Raw genomic sequence first — 13,449 nt, forward strand, 5'->3', positions numbered from 1 at the left:
TCCTCCTGCTCCGCGAAACTTGTACTGTGTGACATGACAGACAGCCAGCCAGTAACCAACTAAGGGCAAATTCTTGGCCTATCAATGCATGTGGAGTTTGCATTACACGGTCCAAAGTCAAGCCAAAAGGCTTTTGTCAGAAGTGGGATTCGAACCCACGCCTCCAGGGGAGACTGCGACCTGAACGCAGCGCCTTAGACCGCTCGGCCATCCTGACTTAAGTCACCCAGCCCAATTGCATTTTCTGAGCCAGTACTTCTGGTCTTGGCGAAATTGCGCTTGCCGCAAACAAGTCAAGTTCATCCTGACGCCGTGTCAGTCCACAATGGGCAGGTCGTCAAGCATTGGTGGTTCAGTGGTAGAATTCTCGCCTGCCACGCGGGAGGCCCGGGTTCGATTCCCGGCCAATGCAGCAGCAAGTTTTCACTCTCCGTCGCATGACAGAAGTAGAACCCTTGCAGAAAACTGTACTAGCTATGGACGATAGCTGCAAATACTGCAACAGTCCATTGCAGCGTCACGCGACAAGGCAGTTGGTAAACTGCCGTTGGCGCTGAGCTAACCACTGACTGACTATCTGATCCGACTGGGTGAGTGCTAGTCAATCGCTGTAGCTCCTGTACTCGTTGTTTTCCCCCTTGCACACCTTTTGTTCCACTGCAAAGTCACTGAGGAGGGGAATTGAACTCCTCAGAGCTTTCAATATTGCTAAGTGTCACCACTTAGCACCACACCAGCAATCTACTTGCTGGCCTCGCTCGGACACTAACGGCAAAATGAGTTCACACAGTTCACTCAAAGTATGCATTTGTACCGTAGATTTAGTGAGGTAATTGGCATGCTTGGGAGGAAGCCCTTGTCTAAGAGGCTGAAGTCAGGGAACGAAAGTCTCTGTCCCTAGTAAACACAAGTCTCAGTATGCGACAGGCTGCAACATGACTAGCTGAAGGCTTGTTCCTCAAAATGGACACTAATACCTACTGAACTCTTGGACCTTTTGGATGGGTGGCGAAATCCCCTGCCCGGAAATGAGTATGCACGGTATCCCTGCGGAGAAGCACCACTACACCTCTTTGGTTGAGGTGTGGAATAAACGGACTAGAAACTGGCCAACGGGCAGATGTGTCTTGACATCGCCCGCGTTTCGTTGTCGATTTTACCCAGTGATCGAGCATTGGTGGTTCAGTGGTAGAATTCTCGCCTGCCACGCGGGAGGCCCGGGTTCGATTCCCGGCCAATGCAGAAATGGCTTTTACTTAGGCAACGGAGGACACTTTTTAAATATAGACTGGCCACTGAGCTGTGAGTGTTACACTTCCTCCTGCTCCGCGAAACTTGTACTGTGTGACATGACAGACAGCCAGCCAGTAACCAACTAAGGGCAAATTCTTGGCCTATCAATGCATGTGGAGTTTGCATTACACGGTCCAAAGTCAAGCCAAAAGGCTTTTGTCAGAAGTGGGATTCGAACCCACGCCTCCAGGGGAGACTGCGACCTGAACGCAGCGCCTTAGACCGCTCGGCCATCCTGACTTAAGTCACCCAGCCCAATTGCATTTTCTGAGCCAGTACTTCTGGTCTTGGCGAAATTGCGCTTGCCGCAAACAAGTCAAGTTCATCCTGACGCCGTGTCAGTCCACAATGGGCAGGTCGTCAAGCATTGGTGGTTCAGTGGTAGAATTCTCGCCTGCCACGCGGGAGGCCCGGGTTCGATTCCCGGCCAATGCAGCAGCAAGTTTTCACTCTCCGTCGCATGACAGAAGTAGAACCTTTGCAGAAAACTGTACTAGCTATGGACGATAGCTGCAAATACTGCAACAGTCCATTGCAGCGTCACGCGACAAGGCAGTTGGTAAACTGCCGTTGGCGCTGAGCTAACCACTGACTGACTATCTGATCCGACTGGGTGAGTGCTAGTCAATCGCTGTAGCTCCTGTACTCGTTGTTTTCCCCCTTGCACACCTTTTGTTCCACTGCAAAGTCACTGAGGAGGGGAATTGAACTCCTCAGAGCTTTCAATATTGCTAAGTGTCACCACTTAGCACCACACCAGCAATCTACTTGCTGGCCTCGCTCGGACACTAACGGCAAAATGAGTTCACACAGTTCACTCAAAGTATGCATTTGTACCGTAGATTTAGTGAGGTAATTGGCATGCTTGGGAGGAAGCCCTTGTCTAAGAGGCTGAAGTCAGGGAACGAAAGTCTCTGTCCCTAGTAAACACAAGTCTCAGTATGCGACAGGCTGCAACATGACTAGCTGAAGGCTTGTTCCTCAAAATGGACACTAATACCTACTGAACTCTTGGACCTTTTGGATGGGTGGCGAAATCCCCTGCCCGGAAATGAGTATGCACGGTATCCCTGCGGAGAAGCACCACTACACCTCTTTGGTTGAGGTGTGGAATAAACGGACTAGAAACTGGCCAACGGGCAGATGTGTCTTGACATCGCCCGCGTTTCGTTGTCGATTTTACCCGGTGATCGAGCATTGGTGGTTCAGTGGTAGAATTCTCGCCTGCCACGCGGGAGGCCCGGGTTCGATTCCCGGCCAATGCAGAAATGGCTTTTACTTAGGCAACGGAGGACACTTTTTAAATATAGACTGGCCACTGAGCTGTGAGTGTTACACTTCCTCCTGCTCCGCGAAACTTGTACTGTGTGACATGACAGACAGCCAGCCAGTAACCAACTAAGGGCAAATTCTTGGCCTATCAATGCATGTGGAGTTTGCATTACACGGTCCAAAGTCAAGCCAAAAGGCTTTTGTCAGAAGTGGGATTCGAACCCACGCCTCCAGGGGAGACTGCGACCTGAACGCAGCGCCTTAGACCGCTCGGCCATCCTGACTTAAGTCACCCAGCCCAATTGCATTTTCTGAGCCAGTACTTCTGGTCTTGGCGAAATTGCGCTTGCCGCAAACAAGTCAAGTTCATCCTGACGCCGTGTCAGTCCACAATGGGCAGGTCGTCAAGCATTGGTGGTTCAGTGGTAGAATTCTCGCCTGCCACGCGGGAGGCCCGGGTTCGATTCCCGGCCAATGCAGCAGCAAGTTTTCACTCTCCGTCGCATGACAGAAGTAGAACCCTTGCAGAAAACTGTACTAGCTATGGACGATAGCTGCAAATACTGCAACAGTCCATTGCAGCGTCACGCGACAAGGCAGTTGGTAAACTGCCGTTGGCGCTGAGCTAACCACTGACTGACTATCTGATCCGACTGGGTGAGTGCTAGTCAATCGCTGTAGCTGCTGTACTCGTTGTTTTCCCCCTTGCACACCTTTTGTTCCACTGCAAAGTCACTGAGGAGGGGAATTGAACTCCTCAGAGCTTTCAATATTGCTAAGTGTCACCACTTAGCACCACACCAGCAATCTACTTGCTGGCCTCGCTCGGACACTAACGGTAAAATGAGTTCACACAGTTCACTCAAAGTATGCATTTGTACCGTAGATTTAGTGAGGTAATTGGCATGCTTGGGAGGAAGCCCTTGTCTAAGAGGCTGAAGTCAGGGAACGAAAGTCTCTGTCCCTAGTAAACACAAGTCTCAGTATGCGACAGGCTGCAACATGACTAGCTGAAGGCTTGTTCCTCAAAATGGACACTAATACCTACTGAACTCTTGGACCTTTTGGATGGGTGGCGAAATCCCCTGCCCAGAAATGAGTATGCACGGTATCCCTGCGGAGAAGCACCACTACACCTCTTTGGTTGAGGTGTGGAATAAACGGACTAGAAACTGGCCAACGGGCAGATGTGTCTTGACATCGCCCGCGTTTCGTTGTCGATTTTACCCGGTGATCGAGCATTGGTGGTTCAGTGGTAGAATTCTCGCCTGCCACGCGGGAGGCCCGGGTTCGATTCCCGGCCAATGCAGAAATGGCTTTTACTTAGGCAACGGAGGACACTTTTTAAATATAGACTGGCCACTGAGCTGTGAGTGTTACACTTCCTCCTGCTCCGCGAAACTTGTACTGTGTGACATGACAGACAGCCAGCCAGTAACCAACTAAGGGCAAATTCTTGGCCTATCAATGCATGTGGAGTTTGCATTACACGGTCCAAAGTCAAGCCAAAAGGCTTTTGTCAGAAGTGGGATTCGAACCCACGCCTCCAGGGGAGACTGCGACCTGAACGCAGCGCCTTAGACCGCTCGGCCATCCTGACTTAAGTCACCCAGCCCAATTGCATTTTCTGAGCCAGTACTTCTGGTCTTGGCGAAATTGCGCTTGCCGCAAACAAGTCAAGTTCATCCTGACGCCGTGTCAGTCCACAATGGGCAGGTCGTCAAGCATTGGTGGTTCAGTGGTAGAATTCTCGCCTGCCACGCGGGAGGCCCGGGTTCGATTCCCGGCCAATGCAGCAGCAAGTTTTCACTCTCCGTCGCATGACAGAAGTAGAACCCTTGCAGAAAACTGTACTAGCTATGGACGATAGCTGCAAATACTGCAACAGTCCATTGCAGCGTCACGCGACAAGGCAGTTGGTAAACTGCCGTTGGCGCTGAGCTAACCACTGACTGACTATCTGATCCGACTGGGTGAGTGCTAGTCAATCGCTGTAGCTCCTGTACTCGTTGTTTTCCCCCTTGCACACCTTTTGTTCCACTGCAAAGTCACTGAGGAGGGGAATTGAACTCCTCAGAGCTTTCAATATTGCTAAGTGTCACCACTTAGCACCACACCAGCAATCTACTTGCTGGCCTCGCTCGGACACTAACGGTAAAATGAGTTCACACAGTTCACTCAAAGTATGCATTTGTACCGTAGATTTAGTGAGGTAATTGGCATGCTTGGGAGGAAGCCCTTGTCTAAGAGGCTGAAGTCAGGGAACGAAAGTCTCTGTCCCTAGTAAACACAAGTCTCAGTATGCGACAGGCTGCAACATGACTAGCTGAAGGCTTGTTCCTCAAAATGGACACTAATACCTACTGAACTCTTGGACCTTTTGGATGGGTGGCGAAATCCCCTGCCCGGAAATGAGTATGCACGGTATCCCTGCGGAGAAGCACCACTACACCTCTTTGGTTGAGGTGTGGAATAAACGGACTAGAAACTGGCCAACGGGCAGATGTGTCTTGACATCGCCCGCGTTTCGTTGTCGATTTTACCCAGTGATCGAGCATTGGTGGTTCAGTGGTAGAATTCTCGCCTGCCACGCGGGAGGCCCGGGTTCGATTCCCGGCCAATGCAGAAATGGCTTTTACTTAGGCAACGGAGGACACTTTTTAAATATAGACTGGCCACTGAGCTGTGAGTGTTACACTTCCTCCTGCTCCGCGAAACTTGTACTGTGTGACATGACAGACAGCCAGCCAGTAACCAACTAAGGGCAAATTCTTGGCCTATCAATGCATGTGGAGTTTGCATTACACGGTCCAAAGTCAAGCCAAAAGGCTTTTGTCAGAAGTGGGATTCGAACCCACGCCTCCAGGGGAGACTGCGACCTGAACGCAGCGCCTTAGACCTCTCGGCCATCCTGACTTAAGTCACCCAGCCCAATTGCATTTTCTGAGCCAGTACTTCTGGTCTTGGCGAAATTGCGCTTGCCGCAAACAAGTCAAGTTCATCCTGACGCCGTGTCAGTCCACAATGGGCAGGTCGTCAAGCATTGGTGGTTCAGTGGTAGAATTCTCGCCTGCCACGCGGGAGGCCCGGGTTCGATTCCCGGCCAATGCAGCAGCAAGTTTTCACTCTCCGTCGCATGACAGAAGTAGAACCCTTGCAGAAAACTGTACTAGCTATGGACGATAGCTGCAAATACTGCAACAGTCCATTGCAGCGTCACGCGACAAGGCAGTTGGTAAACTGCCGTTGGCGCTGAGCTAACCACTGACTGACTATCTGATCCGACTGGGTGAGTGCTAGTCAATCGCTGTAGCTCCTGTACTCGTTGTTTTCCCCCTTGCACACCTTTTGTTCCACTGCAAAGTCACTGAGGAGGGGAATTGAACTCCTCAGAGCTTTCAATATTGCTAAGTGTCACCACTTAGCACCACACCAGCAATCTACTTGCTGGCCTCGCTCGGACACTAACGGCAAAATGAGTTCACACAGTTCACTCAAAGTATGCATTTGTACCGTAGATTTAGTGAGGTAATTGGCATGCTTGGGAGGAAGCCCTTGTCTAAGAGGCTGAAGTCAGGGAACGAAAGTCTCTGTCCCTAGTAAACACAAGTCTCAGTATGCGACAGGCTGCAACATGACTAGCTGAAGGCTTGTTCCTCAAAATGGACACTAATACCTACTGAACTCTTGGACCTTTTGGATGGGTGGCGAAATCCCCTGCCCGGAAATGAGTATGCACGGTATCCCTGCGGAGAAGCACCACTACACCTCTTTGGTTGAGGTGTGGAATAAACGGACTAGAAACTGGCCAACGGGCAGATGTGTCTTGACATCGCCCGCGTTTCGTTGTCGATTTTACCCTGTGATCGAGCATTGGTGGTTCAGTGGTAGAATTCTCGCCTGCCACGCGGGAGGCCCGGGTTCGATTCCCGGCCAATGCAGAAATGGCTTTTACTTAGGCAACGGAGGACACTTTTTAAATATAGACTGGCCACTGAGCTGTGAGTGTTACACTTCCTCCTGCTCCGCGAAACTTGTACTGTGTGACATGACAGACAGCCAGCCAGTAACCAACTAAGGGCAAATTCTTGGCCTATCAATGCATGTGGAGTTTGCATTACACGGTCCAAAGTCAAGCCAAAAGGCTTTTGTCAGAAGTGGGATTCGAACCCACGCCTCCAGGGGAGACTGCGACCTGAACGCAGCGCCTTAGACCGCTCGGCCATCCTGACTTAAGTCACCCAGCCCAATTGCATTTTCTGAGCCAGTACTTCTGGTCTTGGCGAAATTGCGCTTGCCGCAAACAAGTCAAGTTCATCCTGACGCCGTGTCAGTCCACAATGGGCAGGTCGTCAAGCATTGGTGGTTCAGTGGTAGAATTCTCGCCTGCCACGCGGGAGGCCCGGGTTCGATTCCCGGCCAATGCAGCAGCAAGTTTTCACTCTCCGTCGCATGACAGAAGTAGAACCCTTGCAGAAAACTGTACTAGCTATGGACGATAGCTGCAAATACTGCAACAGTCCATTGCAGCGTCACGCGACAAGGCAGTTGGTAAACTGCCGTTGGCGCTGAGCTAACCACTGACTGACTATCTGATCCGACTGGGTGAGTGCTAGTCAATCGCTGTAGCTCCTGTACTCGTTGTTTTCCCCCTTGCACACCTTTTGTTCCACTGCAAAGTCACTGAGGAGGGGAATTGAACTCCTCAGAGCTTTCAATATTGCTAAGTGTCACCACTTAGCACCACACCAGCAATCTACTTGCTGGCCTCGCTCGGACACTAACGGTAAAATGAGTTCACACAGTTCACTCAAAGTATGCATTTGTACCGTAGATTTAGTGAGGTAATTGGCATGCTTGGGAGGAAGCCCTTGTCTAAGAGGCTGAAGTCAGGGAACGAAAGTCTCTGTCCCTAGTAAACACAAGTCTCAGTATGCGACAGGCTGCAACATGACTAGCTGAAGGCTTGTTCCTCAAAATGGACACTAATACCTACTGAACTCTTGGACCTTTTGGATGGGTGGCGAAATCCCCTGCCCAGAAATGAGTATGCACGGTATCCCTGCGGAGAAGCACCACTACACCTCTTTGGTTGAGGTGTGGAATAAACGGACTAGAAACTGGCCAACGGGCAGATGTGTCTTGACATCGCCCGCGTTTCGTTGTCGATTTTACCCGGTGATCGAGCATTGGTGGTTCAGTGGTAGAATTCTCGCCTGCCACGCGGGAGGCCCGGGTTCGATTCCCGGCCAATGCAGAAATGGCTTTTACTTAGGCAACGGAGGACACTTTTTAAATATAGACTGGCCACTGAGCTGTGAGTGTTACACTTCCTCCTGCTCCGCGAAACTTGTACTGTGTGACATGACAGACAGCCAGCCAGTAACCAACTAAGGGCAAATTCTTGGCCTATCAATGCATGTGGAGTTTGCATTACACGGTCCAAAGTCAAGCCAAAAGGCTTTTGTCAGAAGTGGGATTCGAACCCACGCCTCCAGGGGAGACTGCGACCTGAACGCAGCGCCTTAGACCGCTCGGCCATCCTGACTTAAGTCACCCAGCCCAATTGCATTTTCTGAGCCAGTACTTCTGGTCTTGGCGAAATTGCGCTTGCCGCAAACAAGTCAAGTTCATCCTGACGCCGTGTCAGTCCACAATGGGCAGGTCGTCAAGCATTGGTGGTTCAGTGGTAGAATTCTCGCCTGCCACGCGGGAGGCCCGGGTTCGATTCCCGGCCAATGCAGCAGCAAGTTTTCACTCTCCGTCGCATGACAGAAGTAGAACCCTTGCAGAAAACTGTACTAGCTATGGACGATAGCTGCAAATACTGCAACAGTCCATTGCAGCGTCACGCGACAAGGCAGTTGGTAAACTGCCGTTGGCGCTGAGCTAACCACTGACTGACTATCTGATCCGACTGGGTGAGTGCTAGTCAATCGCTGTAGCTCCTGTACTCGTTGTTTTCCCCCTTGCACACCTTTTGTTCCACTGCAAAGTCACTGAGGAGGGGAATTGAACTCCTCAGAGCTTTCAATATTGCTAAGTGTCACCACTTAGCACCACACCAGCAATCTACTTGCTGGCCTCGCTCGGACACTAACGGCAAAATGAGTTCACACAGTTCACTCAAAGTATGCATTTGTACCGTAGATTTAGTGAGGTAATTGGCATGCTTGGGAGGAAGCCCTTGTCTAAGAGGCTGAAGTCAGGGAACGAAAGTCTCTGTCCCTAGTAAACACAAGTCTCAGTATGCGACAGGCTGCAACATGACTAGCTGAAGGCTTGTTCCTCAAAATGGACACTAATACCTACTGAACTCTTGGACCTTTTGGATGGGTGGCGAAATCCCCTGCCCGGAAATGAGTATGCACGGTATCCCTGCGGAGAAGCACCACTACACCTCTTTGGTTGAGGTGTGGAATAAACGGACTAGAAACTGGCCAACGGGCAGATGTGTCTTGACATCGCCCGCGTTTCGTTGTCGATTTTACCCAGTGATCGAGCATTGGTGGTTCAGTGGTAGAATTCTCGCCTGCCACGCGGGAGGCCCGGGTTCGATTCCCGGCCAATGCAGAAATGGCTTTTACTTAGGCAACGGAGGACACTTTTTAAATATAGACTGGCCACTGAGCTGTGAGTGTTACACTTCCTCCTGCTCCGCGAAACTTGTACTGTGTGACATGACAGACAGCCAGCCAGTAACCAACTAAGGGCAAATTCTTGGCCTATCAATGCATGTGGAGTTTGCATTACACGGTCCAAAGTCAAGCCAAAAGGCTTTTGTCAGAAGTGGGATTCGAACCCACGCCTCCAGGGGAGACTGCGACCTGAACGCAGCGCCTTAGACCGCTCGGCCATCCTGACTTAAGTCACCCAGCCCAATTGCATTTTCTGAGCCAGTACTTCTGGTCTTGGCGAAATTGCGCTTGCCGCAAACAAGTCAAGTTCATCCTGACGCCGTGTCAGTCCACAATGGGCAGGTCGTCAAGCATTGGTGGTTCAGTGGTAGAATTCTCGCCTGCCACGCGGGAGGCCCGGGTTCGATTCCCGGCCAATGCAGCAGCAAGTTTTCACTCTCCGTCGCATGACAGAAGTAGAACCCTTGCAGAAAACTGTACTAGCTATGGACGATAGCTGCAAATACTGCAACAGTCCATTGCAGCGTCACGCGACAAGGCAGTTGGTAAACTGCCGTTGGCGCTGAGCTAACCACTGACTGACTATCTGATCCGACTGGGTGAGTGCTAGTCAATCGCTGTAGCTCCTGTACTCGTTGTTTTCCCCCTTGCACACCTTTTGTTCCACTGCAAAGTCACTGAGGAGGGGAATTGAACTCCTCAGAGCTTTCAATATTGCTAAGTGTCACCACTTAGCACCACACCAGCAATCTACTTGCTGGCCTCGCTCGGACACTAACGGTAAAATGAGTTCACACAGTTCACTCAAAGTATGCATTTGTACCGTAGATTTAGTGAGGTAATTGGCATGCTTGGGAGGAAGCCCTTGTCTAAGAGGCTGAAGTCAGGGAACGAAAGTCTCTGTCCCTAGTAAACACAAGTCTCAGTATGCGACAGGCTGCAACATGACTAGCTGAAGGCTTGTTCCTCAAAATGGACACTAATACCTACTGAACTCTTGGACCTTTTGGATGGGTGGCGAAATCCCCTGCCCAGAAATGAGTATGCACGGTATCCCTGCGGAGAAGCACCACTACACCTCTTTGGTTGAGGTGTGGAATAAACGGACTAGAAACTGGCCAACGGGCAGATGTGTCTTGACATCGCCCGCGTTTCGTTGTCGATTTTACCCGGTGATCGAGCATTGGTGGTTCAGTGGTAGAATTCTCGCCTGCCACGCGGGAGGCCCGGGTTCGATTCCCGGCCAATGCAGAAATGGCTTTTACTTAGGCAACGGAGGACACTTTTTAAATATAGACTGGCCACTGAGCTGTGAGTGTTACACTTCCTCCTGCTCCGCGAAACTTGTACTGTGTGACATGACAGACAGCCAGCCAGTAACCAACTAAGGGCAAATTCTTGGCCTATCAATGCATGTGGAGTTTGCATTACACGGTCCAAAGTCAAGCCAAAAGGCTTTTGTCAGAAGTGGGATTCGAACCCACGCCTCCAGGGGAGACTGCGACCTGAACGCAGCGCCTTAGACCGCTCGGCCATCCTGACTTAAGTCACCCAGCCCAATTGCATTTTCTGAGCCAGTACTTCTGGTCTTGGCGAAATTGCGCTTGCCGCAAACAAGTCAAGTTCATCCTGACGCCGTGTCAGTCCACAATGGGCAGGTCGTCAAGCATTGGTGGTTCAGTGGTAGAATTCTCGCCTGCCACGCGGGAGGCCCGGGTTCGATTCCCGGCCAATGCAGCAGCAAGTTTTCACTCTCCGTCGCATGACAGAAGTAGAACCCTTGCAGAAAACTGTACTAGCTATGGACGATAGCTGCAAATACTGCAACAGTCCATTGCAGCGTCACGCGACAAGGCAGTTGGTAAACTGCCGTTGGCGCTGAGCTAACCACTGACTGACTATCTGATCCGACTGGGTGAGTGCTAGTCAATCGCTGTAGCTCCTGTACTCGTTGTTTTCCCCCTTGCACACCTTTTGTTCCACTGCAAAGTCACTGAGGAGGGGAATTGAACTCCTCAGAGCTTTCAATATTGCTAAGTGTCACCACTTAGCACCACACCAGCAATCTACTTGCTGGCCTCGCTCGGACACTAACGGCAAAATGAGTTCACACAGTTCACTCAAAGTATGCATTTGTACCGTAGATTTAGTGAGGTAATTGGCATGCTTGGGAGGAAGCCCTTGTCTAAGAGGCTGAAGTCAGGGAACGAAAGTCTCTGTCCCTAGTAAACACAAGTCTCAGTATGCGACAGGCTGCAACATGACTAGCTGAAGGCTTGTTCCTCAAAATGGACACTAATACCTACTGAACTCTTGGACCTTTTGGATGGGTGGCGAAATCCCCTGCCCGGAAATGAGTATGCACGGTATCCCTGCGGAGAAGCACCACTACACCTCTTTGGTTGAGGTGTGGAATAAACGGACTAGAAACTGGCCAACGGGCAGATGTGTCTTGACATCGCCCGCGTTTCGTTGTCGATTTTACCCGGTGATCGAGCATTGGTGGTTCAGTGGTAGAATTCTCGCCTGCCACGCGGGAGGCCCGGGTTCGATTCCCGGCCAATGCAGAAATGGCTTTTACTTAGGCAACGGAGGACACTTTTTAAATATAGACTGGCCACTGAGCTGTGAGTGTTACACTTCCTCCTGCTCCGCGAAACTTGTACTGTGTGACATGACAGACAGCCAGCCAGTAACCAACTAAGGGCAAATTCTTGGCCTATCAATGCATGTGGAGTTTGCATTACACGGTCCAAAGTCAAGCCAAAAGGCTTTTGTCAGAAGTGGGATTCGAACCCACGCCTCCAGGGGAGACTGCGACCTGAACGCAGCGCCTTAGACCGCTCGGCCATCCTGACTTAAGTCACCCAGCCCAATTGCATTTTCTGAGCCAGTACTTCTGGTCTTGGCGAAATTGCGCTTGCCGCAAACAAGTCAAGTTCATCCTGACGCCGTGTCAGTCCACAATGGGCAGGTCGTCAAGCATTGGTGGTTCAGTGGTAGAATTCTCGCCTGCCACGCGGGAGGCCCGGGTTCGATTCCCGGCCAATGCAGCAGCAAGTTTTCACTCTCCGTCGCATGACAGAAGTAGAACCCTTGCAGAAAACTGTACTAGCTATGGACGATAGCTGCAAATACTGCAACAGTCCATTGCAGCGTCACGCGACAAGGCAGTTGGTAAACTGCCGTTGGCGCTGAGCTAACCACTGACTGACTATCTGATCCGACTGGGTGAGTGCTAGTCAATCGCTGTAGCTCCTGTACTCGTTGTTTTCCCCCTTGCACACCTTTTGTTCCACTGCAAAGTCACTGAGGAGGGGAATTGAACTCCTCAGAGCTTTCAATATTGCTAAGTGTCACCACTTAGCACCACACCAGCAATCTACTTGCTGGCCTCGCTCGGACACTAACGGTAAAATGAGTTCACACAGTTCACTCAAAGTATGCATTTGTACCGTAGATTTAGTGAGGTAATTGGCATGCTTGGGAGGAAGCCCTTGTCTAAGAGGCTGAAGTCAGGGAACGAAAGTCTCTGTCCCTAGTAAACACAAGTCTCAGTATGCGACAGGCTGCAACATGACTAGCTGAAGGCTTGTTCCTCAAAATGGACACTAATACCTACTGAACTCTTGGACCTTTTGGATGGGTGGCGAAATCCCCTGCCCAGAAATGAGTATGCACGGTATCCCTGCGGAGAAGCACCACTACACCTCTTTGGTTGAGGTGTGGAATAAACGGACTAGAAACTGGCCAACGGGCAGATGTGTCTTGACATCGCCCGCGTTTCGTTGTCGATTTTACCCGGTGATCGAGCATTGGTGGTTCAGTGGTAGAATTCTCGCCTGCCACGCGGGAGGCCCGGGTTCGATTCCCGGCCAATGCAGAAATGGCTTTTACTTAGGCAACGGAGGACACTTTTTAAATATAGACTGGCCACTGAGCTGTGAGTGTTACACTTCCTCCTGCTCCGCGAAACTTGTACTGTGTGACATGACAGACAGCCAGCCAGTAACCAACTAAGGGCAAATTCTTGGCCTATCAATGCATGTGGAGTTTGCATTACACGGTCCAAAGTCAAGCCAAAAGGCTTTTGTCAGAAGTGGGATTCGAACCCACGCCTCCAGGGGAGACTGCGACCTGAACGCAGCGCCTTAGACCGCTCGGCCATCCTGACTTAAGTCACCCAGCCCAATTGCATTTTCTGAGCCAGTACTTCTGGTCTTGGCGAAATTGCGCTTGCCGCAAA

At 51.0% G+C, this 13,449-nt stretch overlaps 31 non-coding genes across 31 annotated transcripts; 20 read left to right on the forward strand and 11 right to left on the reverse strand.

The window, feature by feature from the left end:
* Nucleotides 1–134: 134 nt before the first annotated feature.
* trnal-cag (transfer RNA leucine (anticodon CAG)) lies at nucleotides 135–217 on the reverse strand. Its single transcript has one exon. It is a non-coding gene; the product is annotated as a tRNA-Leu (tRNA).
* A 124-nt stretch (nucleotides 218–341) lies between these two features.
* On the forward strand, nucleotides 342–412 carry trnag-gcc (transfer RNA glycine (anticodon GCC)). Its single transcript has one exon. It is a non-coding gene; the product is annotated as a tRNA-Gly (tRNA).
* Nucleotides 413–1,171: 759 nt separating this feature from the next.
* Nucleotides 1,172–1,242, forward strand: trnag-gcc (transfer RNA glycine (anticodon GCC)). Its single transcript has one exon. It is a non-coding gene; the product is annotated as a tRNA-Gly (tRNA).
* A 208-nt stretch (nucleotides 1,243–1,450) lies between these two features.
* On the reverse strand, nucleotides 1,451–1,533 carry trnal-cag (transfer RNA leucine (anticodon CAG)). Its single transcript has one exon. It is a non-coding gene; the product is annotated as a tRNA-Leu (tRNA).
* Nucleotides 1,534–1,657: 124 nt separating this feature from the next.
* On the forward strand, nucleotides 1,658–1,728 carry trnag-gcc (transfer RNA glycine (anticodon GCC)). Its single transcript has one exon. It is a non-coding gene; the product is annotated as a tRNA-Gly (tRNA).
* Nucleotides 1,729–2,487: 759 nt separating this feature from the next.
* trnag-gcc (transfer RNA glycine (anticodon GCC)) lies at nucleotides 2,488–2,558 on the forward strand. Its single transcript has one exon. It is a non-coding gene; the product is annotated as a tRNA-Gly (tRNA).
* A 208-nt stretch (nucleotides 2,559–2,766) lies between these two features.
* trnal-cag (transfer RNA leucine (anticodon CAG)) lies at nucleotides 2,767–2,849 on the reverse strand. The gene has a single exon. It is a non-coding gene; the product is annotated as a tRNA-Leu (tRNA).
* A 124-nt stretch (nucleotides 2,850–2,973) lies between these two features.
* trnag-gcc (transfer RNA glycine (anticodon GCC)) lies at nucleotides 2,974–3,044 on the forward strand. The gene has a single exon. It is a non-coding gene; the product is annotated as a tRNA-Gly (tRNA).
* A 759-nt stretch (nucleotides 3,045–3,803) lies between these two features.
* trnag-gcc (transfer RNA glycine (anticodon GCC)) lies at nucleotides 3,804–3,874 on the forward strand. Its single transcript has one exon. It is a non-coding gene; the product is annotated as a tRNA-Gly (tRNA).
* Nucleotides 3,875–4,082: 208 nt separating this feature from the next.
* Nucleotides 4,083–4,165, reverse strand: trnal-cag (transfer RNA leucine (anticodon CAG)). Its single transcript has one exon. It is a non-coding gene; the product is annotated as a tRNA-Leu (tRNA).
* A 124-nt stretch (nucleotides 4,166–4,289) lies between these two features.
* On the forward strand, nucleotides 4,290–4,360 carry trnag-gcc (transfer RNA glycine (anticodon GCC)). Its single transcript has one exon. It is a non-coding gene; the product is annotated as a tRNA-Gly (tRNA).
* A 759-nt stretch (nucleotides 4,361–5,119) lies between these two features.
* On the forward strand, nucleotides 5,120–5,190 carry trnag-gcc (transfer RNA glycine (anticodon GCC)). The gene has a single exon. It is a non-coding gene; the product is annotated as a tRNA-Gly (tRNA).
* Nucleotides 5,191–5,398: 208 nt separating this feature from the next.
* On the reverse strand, nucleotides 5,399–5,481 carry trnal-cag (transfer RNA leucine (anticodon CAG)). Its single transcript has one exon. It is a non-coding gene; the product is annotated as a tRNA-Leu (tRNA).
* A 124-nt stretch (nucleotides 5,482–5,605) lies between these two features.
* trnag-gcc (transfer RNA glycine (anticodon GCC)) lies at nucleotides 5,606–5,676 on the forward strand. The gene has a single exon. It is a non-coding gene; the product is annotated as a tRNA-Gly (tRNA).
* Nucleotides 5,677–6,435: 759 nt separating this feature from the next.
* On the forward strand, nucleotides 6,436–6,506 carry trnag-gcc (transfer RNA glycine (anticodon GCC)). Its single transcript has one exon. It is a non-coding gene; the product is annotated as a tRNA-Gly (tRNA).
* A 208-nt stretch (nucleotides 6,507–6,714) lies between these two features.
* On the reverse strand, nucleotides 6,715–6,797 carry trnal-cag (transfer RNA leucine (anticodon CAG)). Its single transcript has one exon. It is a non-coding gene; the product is annotated as a tRNA-Leu (tRNA).
* A 124-nt stretch (nucleotides 6,798–6,921) lies between these two features.
* Nucleotides 6,922–6,992, forward strand: trnag-gcc (transfer RNA glycine (anticodon GCC)). Its single transcript has one exon. It is a non-coding gene; the product is annotated as a tRNA-Gly (tRNA).
* Nucleotides 6,993–7,751: 759 nt separating this feature from the next.
* On the forward strand, nucleotides 7,752–7,822 carry trnag-gcc (transfer RNA glycine (anticodon GCC)). Its single transcript has one exon. It is a non-coding gene; the product is annotated as a tRNA-Gly (tRNA).
* A 208-nt stretch (nucleotides 7,823–8,030) lies between these two features.
* Nucleotides 8,031–8,113, reverse strand: trnal-cag (transfer RNA leucine (anticodon CAG)). Its single transcript has one exon. It is a non-coding gene; the product is annotated as a tRNA-Leu (tRNA).
* A 124-nt stretch (nucleotides 8,114–8,237) lies between these two features.
* Nucleotides 8,238–8,308, forward strand: trnag-gcc (transfer RNA glycine (anticodon GCC)). The gene has a single exon. It is a non-coding gene; the product is annotated as a tRNA-Gly (tRNA).
* Nucleotides 8,309–9,067: 759 nt separating this feature from the next.
* Nucleotides 9,068–9,138, forward strand: trnag-gcc (transfer RNA glycine (anticodon GCC)). The gene has a single exon. It is a non-coding gene; the product is annotated as a tRNA-Gly (tRNA).
* A 208-nt stretch (nucleotides 9,139–9,346) lies between these two features.
* On the reverse strand, nucleotides 9,347–9,429 carry trnal-cag (transfer RNA leucine (anticodon CAG)). Its single transcript has one exon. It is a non-coding gene; the product is annotated as a tRNA-Leu (tRNA).
* A 124-nt stretch (nucleotides 9,430–9,553) lies between these two features.
* On the forward strand, nucleotides 9,554–9,624 carry trnag-gcc (transfer RNA glycine (anticodon GCC)). The gene has a single exon. It is a non-coding gene; the product is annotated as a tRNA-Gly (tRNA).
* A 759-nt stretch (nucleotides 9,625–10,383) lies between these two features.
* On the forward strand, nucleotides 10,384–10,454 carry trnag-gcc (transfer RNA glycine (anticodon GCC)). The gene has a single exon. It is a non-coding gene; the product is annotated as a tRNA-Gly (tRNA).
* Nucleotides 10,455–10,662: 208 nt separating this feature from the next.
* Nucleotides 10,663–10,745, reverse strand: trnal-cag (transfer RNA leucine (anticodon CAG)). Its single transcript has one exon. It is a non-coding gene; the product is annotated as a tRNA-Leu (tRNA).
* A 124-nt stretch (nucleotides 10,746–10,869) lies between these two features.
* On the forward strand, nucleotides 10,870–10,940 carry trnag-gcc (transfer RNA glycine (anticodon GCC)). Its single transcript has one exon. It is a non-coding gene; the product is annotated as a tRNA-Gly (tRNA).
* A 759-nt stretch (nucleotides 10,941–11,699) lies between these two features.
* On the forward strand, nucleotides 11,700–11,770 carry trnag-gcc (transfer RNA glycine (anticodon GCC)). Its single transcript has one exon. It is a non-coding gene; the product is annotated as a tRNA-Gly (tRNA).
* A 208-nt stretch (nucleotides 11,771–11,978) lies between these two features.
* trnal-cag (transfer RNA leucine (anticodon CAG)) lies at nucleotides 11,979–12,061 on the reverse strand. Its single transcript has one exon. It is a non-coding gene; the product is annotated as a tRNA-Leu (tRNA).
* A 124-nt stretch (nucleotides 12,062–12,185) lies between these two features.
* On the forward strand, nucleotides 12,186–12,256 carry trnag-gcc (transfer RNA glycine (anticodon GCC)). The gene has a single exon. It is a non-coding gene; the product is annotated as a tRNA-Gly (tRNA).
* A 759-nt stretch (nucleotides 12,257–13,015) lies between these two features.
* On the forward strand, nucleotides 13,016–13,086 carry trnag-gcc (transfer RNA glycine (anticodon GCC)). The gene has a single exon. It is a non-coding gene; the product is annotated as a tRNA-Gly (tRNA).
* A 208-nt stretch (nucleotides 13,087–13,294) lies between these two features.
* On the reverse strand, nucleotides 13,295–13,377 carry trnal-cag (transfer RNA leucine (anticodon CAG)). The gene has a single exon. It is a non-coding gene; the product is annotated as a tRNA-Leu (tRNA).
* Between the last annotated feature and the right edge of the window lie 72 nt (nucleotides 13,378–13,449).

Source organism: Scomber japonicus, chromosome 3 (assembly GCF_027409825.1).
Source record: "Scomber japonicus isolate fScoJap1 chromosome 3, fScoJap1.pri, whole genome shotgun sequence".
Classification (NCBI taxonomy): domain Eukaryota; kingdom Metazoa; phylum Chordata; class Actinopteri; order Scombriformes; family Scombridae; genus Scomber; species Scomber japonicus.